Below are 13031 nucleotides of genomic sequence, written 5' to 3' on the forward strand. Positions count from 1 at the left end.
GTGATGACATCAGTGGCCGTGTGATTAGTTTGATGAAGCAGAGCATAGTAATGGAGAAAAAAAAATTGAAAAAGATATATCTTTCGAAAAAATAGAATGAAAATAAATATCGGCAATAACAGAACAAAAGCTCACAGATAATCATTGCACATGTCATCAATCTTGCTACTCTTTATAACCATGGTAAGCAGAAAAGCATCTCAGCATACAACAGCAGAAGACCACATTGTATTCCACTCCTGCCAGCCAAGAACAGGAATCATAGACTCAAGAACAAGTTCCTATTAAAGTGGCCGGTGTGTGTAAACATGCATTAGCTATATAAAGGTCCAGTTGCAGATTATATTGAGGTGTTGGATGGTAGTGGTTTGTCAATTGATGGCAGTCAATTGCTTGTTAAAAAATAAGCTCCTTTTTTCTTTATCTTCACACAATCTCTGTGTGTGGTAAGTATAGTCTAATCAGGAAGCAATATCTCATCTCATCTCATCTCATTATCTCTAGCCGCTTTATCCTTCTACAGGGTCGCAGGCAAGCTGGAGCCTATCCCAGCTGACTACGGGCGAAAGGCGGGGTACACCCTGGACAAGTCGCCAGGTCATCACAGGGCTGACACATAGACACAGACAACCATTCACACTCACATTCACACCTACGGTCAATTTAGAGTCACCAGTTAACCTAACCTGCATGTCTTTGGACTGTGGGGGAAACCGGAGCACCCGGAGGAAACCCACGCGGACACGGGGAGAACATGCAAACTCCGCACAGAAAGGCCCTCGCCGGCCACGGGGCTCGAACCCGGACCTTCTTGCTGTGAGGCGACAGCGCTAACCACTACACCACCGTGCCGCCCAGGAAGCAATATTGGAAAAAAAAAAAAAAACATGTTCTACAAACATGACTCTAAAATCCTCCCAGAAATCAACAGGAGCTCATGACCATAGATTTTAGTAGAGCAGGACAATATTAATAATGACACAGCATAGATTGGGAGTGATAACGGGTAAATGCGACAGTGAGGGGGTAAGGTGCCTGGCTGGAGCCAGTGGCAGAATCATAGGGTCTGTGCAGCGGGCCCCCACTAGCTTTACCTTTGCTGAACACTTCAATGAGCTCCCAGTAAATCTCCAGAATGTTTGTAGTGGCTGTGACTTCAGGGCTGTCTACTGAGGTGGAAGCAACAGTGAGCTTGACGACACCCAGACAATTTTGGAGGCAAGATTTGCCTCCAAAAATATCCAGCCATGATATCTCAGGGTCATTCTGTTACATCCATGGAAACCCCAGGATGATATGTTCATGGTAACATGACCAAGAAGGAGGTGGTTTCATAATTTCTCTGACTTGGACCATGAGAGGCTTGGTGCTTAAGGCGATGATTCCACTTCCAATGACACCTCCATCAATAATCCCTGATCATTAGAGGATGTTGGAGTGGTTGGGGGGGATGTGAAATTTTCATACAGCATCAGAGTTTATGAAGTTCCCAGCTGCTCAGGAGTCGATCAGGGATGAAAGAACAAAGTCAGATTCTGAGACCCTTATCTGCACATCAAGCATGAATGAGCAGTGAGAGAGACTTAAATGGCCTCACTGAGAGTGGGCTTGATGTGGTCAGTGTTCTCTCAGCTATCGGTGAGGGATTGGAGCTTCCTTGTTGGGAGGGACAACATGACATGATGTGCTTGAAGCCCCCAAAGTACAACCCCAATTCCAAAAAAGTTGGGACATGGTGTAAAATCTAAATAAAAACAGAATGAGAAGATTTGCAAATCATGGAAACCCTACATTTCATTAAAAATAGTACAAAGACAACATATCACATGTTGGAACCGAGAAATTTAATTGTTTTTCGAAAAATTTCTGCTCATTTTGAATTTGATGTCAGCAACATGTTTCAGAAAAGTTGGGACAGGGGCAACAAAAGACTGAAAAAGTTGTGTAATTCTAAAAAACTAATTTGGTTAGTTGTCAACAGGTCAGTAAGATGATTGTGTATAAAAAGAGCATCCCAGATAGGCGGAGTCTCTCAGAAGTAAAGATAGGGCAGGGTTCACCGCTCTGTGAAAGACTGCGTGGGCAAACAGTGCAACAATTTAAGAATAACGTTCCTTAATGTAAATCTACAAAGAATTTGGGGATCACAATCATCTATGGTCCATAATATCATTAAAAGATTCAGAGAATCTGGAGAAATCTCTGTATGCAAGAGACAAGGCCGAAAACTGACATTGGATGCCTGTGATCTTCAGGCCCTCAGGAGACACTGCATTAAAAGCAGACACGTGTCTGGAGTGGAAATCACTGTATGGGCTCAGGAACACTTCAGAAAACCATCATCTGTGAAAACAGTTCATTACTGCATCCACAAATGCAAGTTAAAACCAGATATAAACAATATCCAGAAACCCCGCCCCTTTCTCTGGTCCCGAGCTCTTTAACGATGGACTGAGGTGAAGTGGAAAACTGTCAAATGAATCAAAAGTAGAAATTCTTTTTAGAAATCATGGACCCCATGTCCTCCAGGCTAAAGAGGAGAGGGACCATCTGGCGTGTTATCAGTGCACAGCTCAAAAGCCAGCATCTGTGATGGTATGAGGGGGCATTAGTGCACATGACATGGGGAGCTTGTACATCTGGGAAGGCATCATTTATGCTGAATGATATAAACACGGGGTGGCACGATGGTGTAGTGGTGTCGCCTCACAGCAAGAAGGTCCGGGTTCGAGCCCCGTGGCCGACGAGGGCCTTTCTGTGTGGAGTTTGCATGTTGTCTGCGTGGGTTTCCTCCGGGTGCTCCGGTTTCCTCCACAGTCCAAAGACATGCAGGTTAGGTTAACTGGTGACTCTAAATTGACCATAGGTGTGAATGGTTGTCTGTGTCTATGTGTCAGCCCTGTGATGACCTGGCGACTTGTCCAGGGTGTACCCTGCCTTTCGCCCCTAGTCAGCTGGGATAGGCTCCAGCTTGCCTGCGACCCTGTAGAAGGATAAAGCGACTAGAGATAATGAGATGAGATATAAACACGTTTCAGAGCAATATGCTGCCATCCAGACTAAATCTTTTTCAGGGTGTAATGGAAATTTCTAATAAACACTTCAGAACGCTTAACAGTTGTCTTTTCAGTCATTTATTATAGTAGATCATATAAAGATATAAAATAGGAAAGGAAAGAGAAGAATAGAAGAAGACATCACTTCTGATGATGCCGAGAGTACGCGCACTCTCTCTGAGTTGTGTTTTAGTGGCTGCTATCTATTATACTCTAAAGGCATTTGCTTACTGCTTGCATCTTCACGTGATTGGCTCAAGATTTTCTATGAAGCTTTGTTAGAGCGTGCACCTGGCGTGCGGGCGGATGCGTAGTTATGAGAACTCAGGCACCCTGCTTATCACCACCAAGGCCAGGAATGGTGGTTACATCATGAGAAGATGCAAGCTAGGATGAACTCAAGCACCCTGCTCATTACCACCAAGGCCACAGAAAAGCGATTACAACATAGGAAAAAACATCTTTCTCAGTATAGGCCACTTGAGCTCAACACACAGAAACACAGAGAATAATAATGTTCATCCATTAAAAATTCCCTCACATTCCCCCCTTTTTATCCTATAGGATAAATTGCTAAAAGGAAAGAAAAGAACTGTACACAGTTTCAGTGATAAGAGTTCTCAGAGAGATTCGACTTAACACGTCATTGAGTGTACAGGGATAATGCTAAGGCTGTTTTTATAAGACATAGACATCTTAAATAAATGCTAGCAAGCCATATACATAGATCAGGAATAATAGAACAGGAAACAATCATAATGAAAGTGTTTTAAGTCAGGACTAATTTCATGTCAACTGTGCTGATGTCATGGAATGGTGGGTTATAGTCTTCGTGTGGGTTTGGAGGCCAGTCAGGCAAGTCATCGGAGTCTATTTTCACCATCTGGTAACCGATATTTGTCAGCTGCCTCTGAAACACAGACATACAACATTGACAGAGAACAGGAAGCAAACATAACATCACAATCACTAAGCCCAGGACCGGTATGGTGGATAGAATTAGAGTCTTCCATCCACTAAACCAACGCCACCAGCTGTCTTTATCTCCTCCATGTTCGTCTGCTCGTAATTGTTCAGCAACCTTGCGCATCTTGTTCAGTGCCTCAGTGATGTTACCATGTTAACCCTTGCCCTTCTTGACGTGTATTGGTGCTCAGAGGGCGGGCACGCCCTATCAGCCCTCGTCCCACCTCACCGGGACTTGGAGGAAACTCAAAACCCTAAGACTTATCTATCAGCTAGACACTGAAATACTCTTCCCTATTGAGGGTGCGTGCATGATTGATGTGATACTCGCACTGTTCCATGCAGTGATGCCTTTCTTCCTCATGAGCTTTAGTCAGCGTCTGGTCACTTAGGCCTTCCTTTTCCTCCTGCTCAGCCGGTTCAGGAACCCTCCTGCAGTGGCTAGCATGGATCCACATCACTCTGCCTGTGACTTTCACTGCCATTGGGGTCGTGAGCAGGACCTGGAATGGGCCGTTCCACCGTGGCTTGTTCCACTTGGTTCATCGGAAGTCCTTTACCACGATCCAATCCCCTGGTTGTAGATCGTGCAGAGGTCCCTCAGCGGGTTTGGGAAGTGCTTCTTTTACCTGTTTGTGGATAGATTTCAAAGCAGAGGACAACGTTGCACAGTAATTCAACATTGCATCATCACACAGTGTGGTGTCCAGCAGTGTTTCTTGAGCTGGCCCTATCCCCGTGTTGGGTACTCGTCCAAACAGAATTTTGAATGGGCTTAACCCATGTTTAGGCCTAGTTTGCATCCTCATTTGTGTGAGTACTACAGGGAGGACCTTTGTTCATCCTAGCCCTGTTTCTGCACAAGCTTTGCTTAGTTTATTTTTAAGGGACCCATTTTCCCTCTCTACTGCTCCTGCACTGGCAGGATGATGGGCACAATGTTGTTTCAGGTCTATCCCTAGGAATGCTCCTATTTTCTTTAGGGCTGCATTAACAAATGGTGTTCCACTGTCACTTGAGATTTTGCTAGGTATACCCCACCTAGGAATTACATCTCTCAGGAGTGCTTTGACTACCGCCTCTGAGTCTTGTTTAGCTGTGGGGAATACTTCTACCCATTTTGAAAACATGTCAACTATTACCAGGCAACACCTTTTCCCTTCACTAGGTGTCAGTTCAATAAAGTCCATTTGGAGGTGATCAAATGGTTTGTCTGGTATTGGGTGTGCTGCTTGAGTTAGTCTGATACCTTGACCTGCATTATGTTGTGCACATATCAAGCATTGCTTGCAAAATTTTGCAGCATAATTTGAAAACCCCTTTGTGAACCATCTCTTTGTTACTTCTGCTACCATCCCCCCTTTTGACACATGGGTGAGCCCATGTGCCAATTTTGCATAGAAAGGGAACATGTATTTTGGTAGACAGGGATGGCCCGAGGGACAAACCCAGACCGAGTTTGCAAGGATACAGCCTGCCTGTTTCCAGACTCGTCTCTCGTCCTGGGTGGCAGTGCTCTGAAGGTCTGCTAGCTGTAAACAAGGGGTAGAAACCTGAGGAAAGGCAAGGTTAGAGGGTGAACTGGAAGCCGAGGCTGCACACTTAGCTGCCGCATCCGCCCTGGCATTCCCTTGAGACACAAGATCAGTATTGTTAGTATGGGCAGCACACTTACACACAGCAATGGCTCTAGGGAGTAGAACAGCATCCAACAACTCAGAGACCAGTTTATGATGTGCAATGGGAGATCCTGTGCTAGTGAGAGAATTTCTGTGTTTCCAAATAGTGCCAAAATCGTGCACAACGCCAAACGTGTACCTACTGTACGTAAAAATATTGACAGATCACCCTGCAGCCAATTTGCATGTCTCGATAAGGGCACAGAGCTCTGCGGCCTGTGCTGACAGGTTTGAGGGCAGACACAATGCCTTGAGGACCTCGTGATCTGAGACTATGGCAAAACCTACTTTGTTCTTTCCCGTCTCTGGGTCTCTGGAGGCTGAACCATCCACATAGAGGATCATGTCTGGATTTTCCAAAGGGTCGCTCTTTATGTCTGCCCTGGGGGAACAAAAATCATTAGTGAGAGCAACACAGTCATGTGGCTCTCCATCGTCCTCTGTAGGGAGAAGAGAGGCAGGATTCAGAACAGTACAACGTTTCACAATGATGTTAGGCATATCAAGTATGACTGTGTTATACTTCAACCATCTCTGTGCTGACAAATGTGACGTCTTTTTCTCCAACAGAAGCAGGGAGACAGCATGTGGGACCAAAAGGGTGAGGTTAGAATACCCCACAATATTTCTGGAGGCAGTTACCGCCTTTTCAGCTGCAGCAACTGCACGCAGGCAAACAGGAAGTCCAGCCGCCACTGGATCCAGCCTGCTGGAGAAGTAAGCTACAGGTCTCAACCTATCCCCGTGTTTCTGCAAAAGAACAGAGGTCATAAAACCCTTCTTTTCATTGACAGTTTGAACAAATGGTTTATTGGGGTCAGGCAGTCCCAGAGTGGGTGTGGTCTGCAGAGCGCTCTTTAGGGACGTCAGGCATGTGCGGGACAGCTGCAGCATTGACTGCTTGCAGATCTTGGACAAACCTCCACTTATCGGGCTGGGACGGTTTTCTTCCTTCTTAACTGGAAAAATAGGAGTGCGCACTGGAGAGTCCTGGCAAGGGACAATTACATCTGCCTTCAGCAACGAATCAAAGACCGGTTTTATACCTGCAATTGCTTCTGGTTTGAGTGGGTACTGGGTCTGTTTAGGACTGAAATCTGATTTGGGGGTGATCACCACTGGTTCAGCATTCTTTATTAGGCCCACATCATGTTTACCCTTTGCCCAAACGGAATTTGGAACTCCCGCCAATTTGGGGTGCACCTCTGCTGGAGTTATGCCTGTGGAAACAGAGACAAACAGGCCACTATGGCCAGGGTCCCCAGGATCCCGGTCATCAGTGGCTAATATTACGCTGCGCTTAACATACACACACATAGCATGACTTTGTTTGTAGACCCCAAGCCTTTGACAAAACAACACACTAGGGTCCTCTGTTTGGGACCATTCATTGCCATTGACTGCACACTTCCTGACCCATTTCCCCACGTCTTTCCAATGGGCGGCTCGCGGTTTTGCTAATGAGACATGGGGTATAGAATCAATGATGTCAAAGAAATCATGTTGGCAGCAGCCGACCTCAAAGTCCTCTGACACGAGGCCACGTATAACATGTTTGAGAACACTGCGATGAGCAATGATGCAGCTGTTTGGACAACAAGTGAAATGGACCTGCACAGCACAATAATGTTTAGACCAATATGTAGTTTTGAGGGTCAATCTTTCACGTGTGTGGGGGTCTGCAAACCAAGTCTTTTCAAACTCTACATTTTGCCCTTGGTGAACATGTGCTGTGCAATGTAAATATTCCTCTTTCATATAATCTGTGTCAACTGATGAGGTGTTCAAGCGTGAGAGCTGTACAAGGTGTTTTGGAGTTTGTGTGAGCTGATCTGAGCAGAGCCGCCAGACATACACATACAGGGGGCTTCCAAACCCATACTGCACACCGCACATTTCACTTACTTCAATAGTTAGTCCATCTGGAGTGGATGTGAGATTTACTTCTAATTTGCACATTAAATCATGTGCTAACAAATTTACTGGACATGTATGTGAGATGAGGAATGAGTGGGACGTAACTATTCCTCCCTCGCTTTTACATGGGAGGTTGACTGAGAAAGTTTCGGTTACAGGTCGTCCTGAGATGCCCACTGTCTGAATAGAATTTGAGCTGAGCGGTGGGTCTACTGGAAGTACCCCATGTTGTATCACTGAGTGTGCTGCTCCAGAATCTACTAAAAAGGTTAACACATGCCCACACACAGTGAGGGGCATACAAGGGAGTTTAGAAAAGGGAGTAGTTGTGTATTTTAACAAACTTAATGCAACTTCAGGTGTATCTATCTGGACTGGTGTATCGGGCGTTTCTGTGTAGTCTTGCTGTTGCATGCAGGTGCTGCTACTAATGTGTTTAATGTTATGTGAATGCTCCTGTCTATGTGTATGTGTATCATCAGGTGTGTGTGTGTTACCTCCCCTGTTCTCTGTGTGGGGCCCGTTCCCGGAGTCTGCCCATCAGTCTGCTTTGCTGTACTCCTCACGGGGCTTCTGCCTGTTACTGTGGAGACAATTTCGAGCAATGTGTCCCTTTTGATTGCAGTTGTAGCAGGTTGCACCTTTTATCCAGGACGAGTCACTCCAGGTTGTCCTGTCTCGGCCCCTACTTCGACCTCTTCCTCCTCTTGTTCCTTTTTCTCCAGGCTGAACAGTCTGGAAAAGAGTGAGAGTGGCAGCGTGTAGATCTTGGTCTCTTTGTGTCTACTTTGTCTTCTCCTTCTCTTTCAGCAGCTTTTCTGCATGCACAGCGTACTGCTCGATCTTGGTGAGACTGGTGGTTTCCCACAGGAGACAGAGCTGCTTTACTAACTTGGCCACTGCTGGATCCATACCGCTCATGAAACTGTTCCGCAGGTGCGCTTCCCAGACCTCAGGAGTGCCTTCCACTCCAGCCAGGGTCGCGGGTCTGGTCAGGCCACTGTGTTTCTCATGCACAGCAGTGAGACGGGTGAGAAATGCTGACACCCCTTCTCCATCTTCTTGCTTACACATACTGATCTTAGTCATGTCTATGTTCAAAGGAAAAGCACTATCCAGATGAGCACAGAGAGCAGTGATGGTATCTCTATACTCACTATTGCCAGCCGCGCTCCAGTCTGGTGTAGTCATTCGCTGGTCAGCTTCCGGACAATCTTTGGAAACTTTGCTCCAATCTATACCCATCTTGATCATGAGTAGGCGGCGAAGTTCATGGGTGGTCGGTCGGAATTCTCTGCAAAATATCAACAGCTCATTACCAAATGTCTTTCCTCCTACCTCTCTCACATTGGGAAGAGAAGCCATGCTTTCCTTGATATCGGCTGTCATCCAGGGTCTGTGGACTAAAAGCACGCCATCAGCTCCAGCCACTTCCACCATTGGAAGATGAAGAACTTCAGACTTTAGGTTACAGCCTTGTGGACCCACTGGTGAGCACGTGGTCAGGTCCAGGAGAGTATCTTTTCCATCGCCATATGTAAGACCGGATCTCATGTGTGATGGAGACGCGAGGGGAGGCGCTGATGCTGGAGGCAGCTGGTAGGCTGGGAGAGATTCCAGAGGCTCAGGTTCTTTTTTTTTTCTTTGTCTTGACTTCTCCTCCTTTCTGTGGGTGAAGTGCTTGTGGGAATGATGTTCCGCCTTGCTGAGGAGGCAGTGTGTGTCGGGGTGTTGGGGCAGACTCCAGGTCAGGGTCCATCTGAAATTTCAAACACTGAGAAGAGGGTGAGAGCCCTGCCTGTCGTTTCTCTCTTTTGTACTCTCTCTTAAGTGTTTCTTCTTTCCATGCAGAAAACGCCCTCCAGTCCCCTAAGAACTTAACATTATCTGCAGACTCTTCTTTTTCCTTCTGTTTCAACTTTTCTTCTAACTGTCCTATCTGCCTGGGACTAAAACTGCCCTTTCCAGGGAATCCTAAGTCCTTTACCCATATATCAAACTGTGCCAAATAATCCTCGCCATACGAGGTTTTCATAAACTGGATGTTTGGGCTGTCATAGGAACAGCCAATTCTTATTATAGCACATGTAGCTTCACACTTACTTGCTTTTTCTTTTCTTTCCCTAACTTACTGTTTCTGTTCCTCATTGTACACTGTTATATCAATAGGTTATGACAACAGCGGCTGAGTTTTTTTTTTTTTTAGGATCACAAGAAGAACAGGTTGGACTATGTCCAAAAATGCGACACAATAATCCTTTAGGTGTGTTCTTATTAGTAAACAATTTATCTGACATTTGCCTTAAGCTAAAGTAGGCATCATTTAACACAACAACCTCAAAGACAACTCGCGCATGTGTACAAATCTGTTTCTCTGTTTCAGAATTTGGAGGAGGACAGTACTCTGTTAATTCATCAATATTTTGCGTGCACACCGGTGTGTCTTTGCAACTTCGTGATCGAACCTCTCTATCCCGTTCCTCCGACGGGCCAGTTGTTCACACAGAACAAAGGGAGCAAGATTCAGTTCTTTCCCAGTTACGAATCGCTGAACGTGAGTCCGTCGAGACACGCACCCATACTTCCTTCGCTCAAGTAGGTGAGCCGTTACCCAGTCGTCACTTGGGCGGATAATTCTCTTACACAACCCAATAAACTACTCGCAGTTTATTGTCTCAAAATTGTGTTTTATCCGTTTTCTGCAAACATATTGATGGTACCACAGCTTAGCAGTCCTCCTGGGCTCAGACAAACTTCTGTCCATCTCTTATATCATTTTTAAATACTAGGACAAATCTCTGTCCATTTCTTGTATCATTCTTTAAATACTGTTTCCACTAATTTCTTTACACAAGAATGCAAAGTTATCACTTACTGGTTCGGTGAGCCCTGACGGTCTGGTCTCTCATCCGAGTTCTCAGCTCCGCACCGTAGCCTTGGGAGTGTTCCGTCGTCCGAGGATCAGACGCATAGGGCCCACCCAGGGGACGCCAAATTGTAATGGAAATTTCTAATAAACACTTCAGAACGCTTAACAGTTGTCTTTTCAGTCATTTATTATAGTAGATCATATAAAGATATAAAATAGGAAAGGAAAGAGAAGAATAGAAGAAGACATCACTTCTGATGATGCCGAGAGTACGCGCACTCTCTCTGAGTTGTGTTTTAGTGGCTGCTATCTATTATACTCTAAAGGCATTTGCTTACTGCTTGCATCTTCACGTGATTGGCTCAAGATTTTCTATGAAGCTTTGTTAGAGCGTGCACCTGGCGTGCGGGCGGATGCGTAGTTATGAGAACTCAGGCACCCTGCTTATCACCACCAAGGCCAGGAATGGTGGTTACATCATGAGAAGATGCAAGCTAGGATGAACTCAAGCACCCTGCTCATTACCACCAAGGCCACAGAAAAGCGATTACAACATAGGAAAAAACACCTTTCTCAGTATAGGCCACTTGAGCTCAACACACAGAAACACAGAGAATAATAATGTTCATCCATTAAAAATTCCCTCACAAGGGAAGGCCTTCCTTCTTTCAGCAAGACAACGCCAAACCGCTTTCTGCACATATTAAAACTACATGGCTCCGTAGTAAAAGAGTCTGGGTGCTAAACTGGCCTGCTGCAGTCCAGACCTGTCTCCCTTTTAAAACATTTGGCGCATTATGAAGCGCAAAATACGACAAAAGAGACCCTGAACTGTTGAGCATCTGAAATTATATATCAGGCAAGAATGGGACAACATTTCTCTTTCAAAACTACAGCAGATGATCTCCTCAGTTCCCAAACATTTACAGAGTGTTGTTAACAGTAGAGATGATGCAACACAGTGGTAAACACACCCCTGTCCCAACTTTTCTGAAAGATGTTGCTGACATCAAATTCAAAATGAGCATATATTTCTCAAAAAACAAAATTTCTCAGTTTCAATATATGATATGTTGTCTTTGTACTATTTTCAATTAAATATAGCATTTCCATGATTTGTAAATTATCACATTCTGTCTTTATTTACAGTTTACACAGCATCCCAACTTTTTTGGAATTAGGATTGTAGAAATACCACCTCACCCTATGCCTTCACTCATGTTCGGAGAGGCTCAGCTTGGCTCATGAAATCTGCATGGGTTCCATGCTTGGGAGGCATATGCAGTGAGGGTCAGTTTCTGAGCAGGTTGGCAAGTTGGACAGACATATCAATTAGTGAATCGATGGAGGTTTGGTTGTCATGACATACCAGCTCGTTGAGTATCTCATGATTTAGATCTTGGCAGAAAGCAAATTTTGAGGCAGTTTCATTCCAACCACTTCTAGCTCAAGAGCATACTCTGCAACACGTTTCTTCTTTTGCTTGACCATGAGCAACTATACACCAACCTCAACCCCATCTGGGTTATGATTAAAGACTATGAAAAAGTTCAATGAATTGATCATTTGAGGATGTAGGTTTGCCAACCTTTTCCCACTTTAGCACTTCCCTGGTGAGAAGGTTCAAACTGGGTGATTCTTTGTTGGTCTGTGGTCCCCACCTGTGCAGCAAAAAACAAGGACCACTGCAGCAGAAATCCTTTACACTCAGACGTGCGAGAACTCTGTGAACTTGTCAGGCTAGGGAATCAGTGCGTTGGGAGTCATTACTTATACAGGGAGAGCTAGGAGTGCTATGACACAGCGTTGGTAAGCTGGGCAATACATGCATCAAGTTCACTCAGACATTGCTGCTGTTCTCCTAAGAGACAGCCCTGTGTAGAGAAAGCCTGCTCTACTCTCCTATGAAGTAAACTGTCAGGTAAGCAGGTGACCGATGGTTGTAAGTGCAGTTTAGAAAATTTTTATTTAGGCAATCAGGCAGACAAATCCAAAAACTGAGACAAAAGCAGAATCAATAGGCAGGCAAGGTACAGGTGAGGTACAAAAAGAATATCAAAGGCAATGGTAAAGAGCAAAATCCAAGAATCCATGCAAACGGTACAAAATCAAAAGGCTTGGTAAAGCCAGAACAATGCTCACAGAGAGTTTACTTTGCACAGAAACTACAAAAACTAAAGCCCTAATCTAGTGTGAGGTGAGATTGTGAACAGGTGCATGTAAATCAGGTGACTGAGTGGTGAGGTGTATGTTGGATGTTGTAGTCCAGGGCAACAGGTATGTTTGTAAGACTCAATGCAGTATAGAAAGAAATTCCTTTAACAGACACTTGGATTGTGTTTCTTTGGAAGCAAATAAAACACAACAGAGGGATTTTCAACAGCTATATGAACCAATCAGAAATGTGAATATTTTGGGGCATCATAGCTCAGGTGGCTAAGGCGCTATACCATAAATTCGGGGACCTGGGTTCAATTCTAACCCAAGGTCATTTCCTGATCTCTCTCCTGCACATTTCCTGTCTCTACACTGTCCTATCCAATA

The sequence above is a fragment of the Neoarius graeffei genome, chromosome 12, assembly GCF_027579695.1.
Source record: "Neoarius graeffei isolate fNeoGra1 chromosome 12, fNeoGra1.pri, whole genome shotgun sequence".
In the NCBI taxonomy this organism is placed as follows: Eukaryota; Metazoa; Chordata; class Actinopteri; order Siluriformes; family Ariidae; genus Neoarius; species Neoarius graeffei.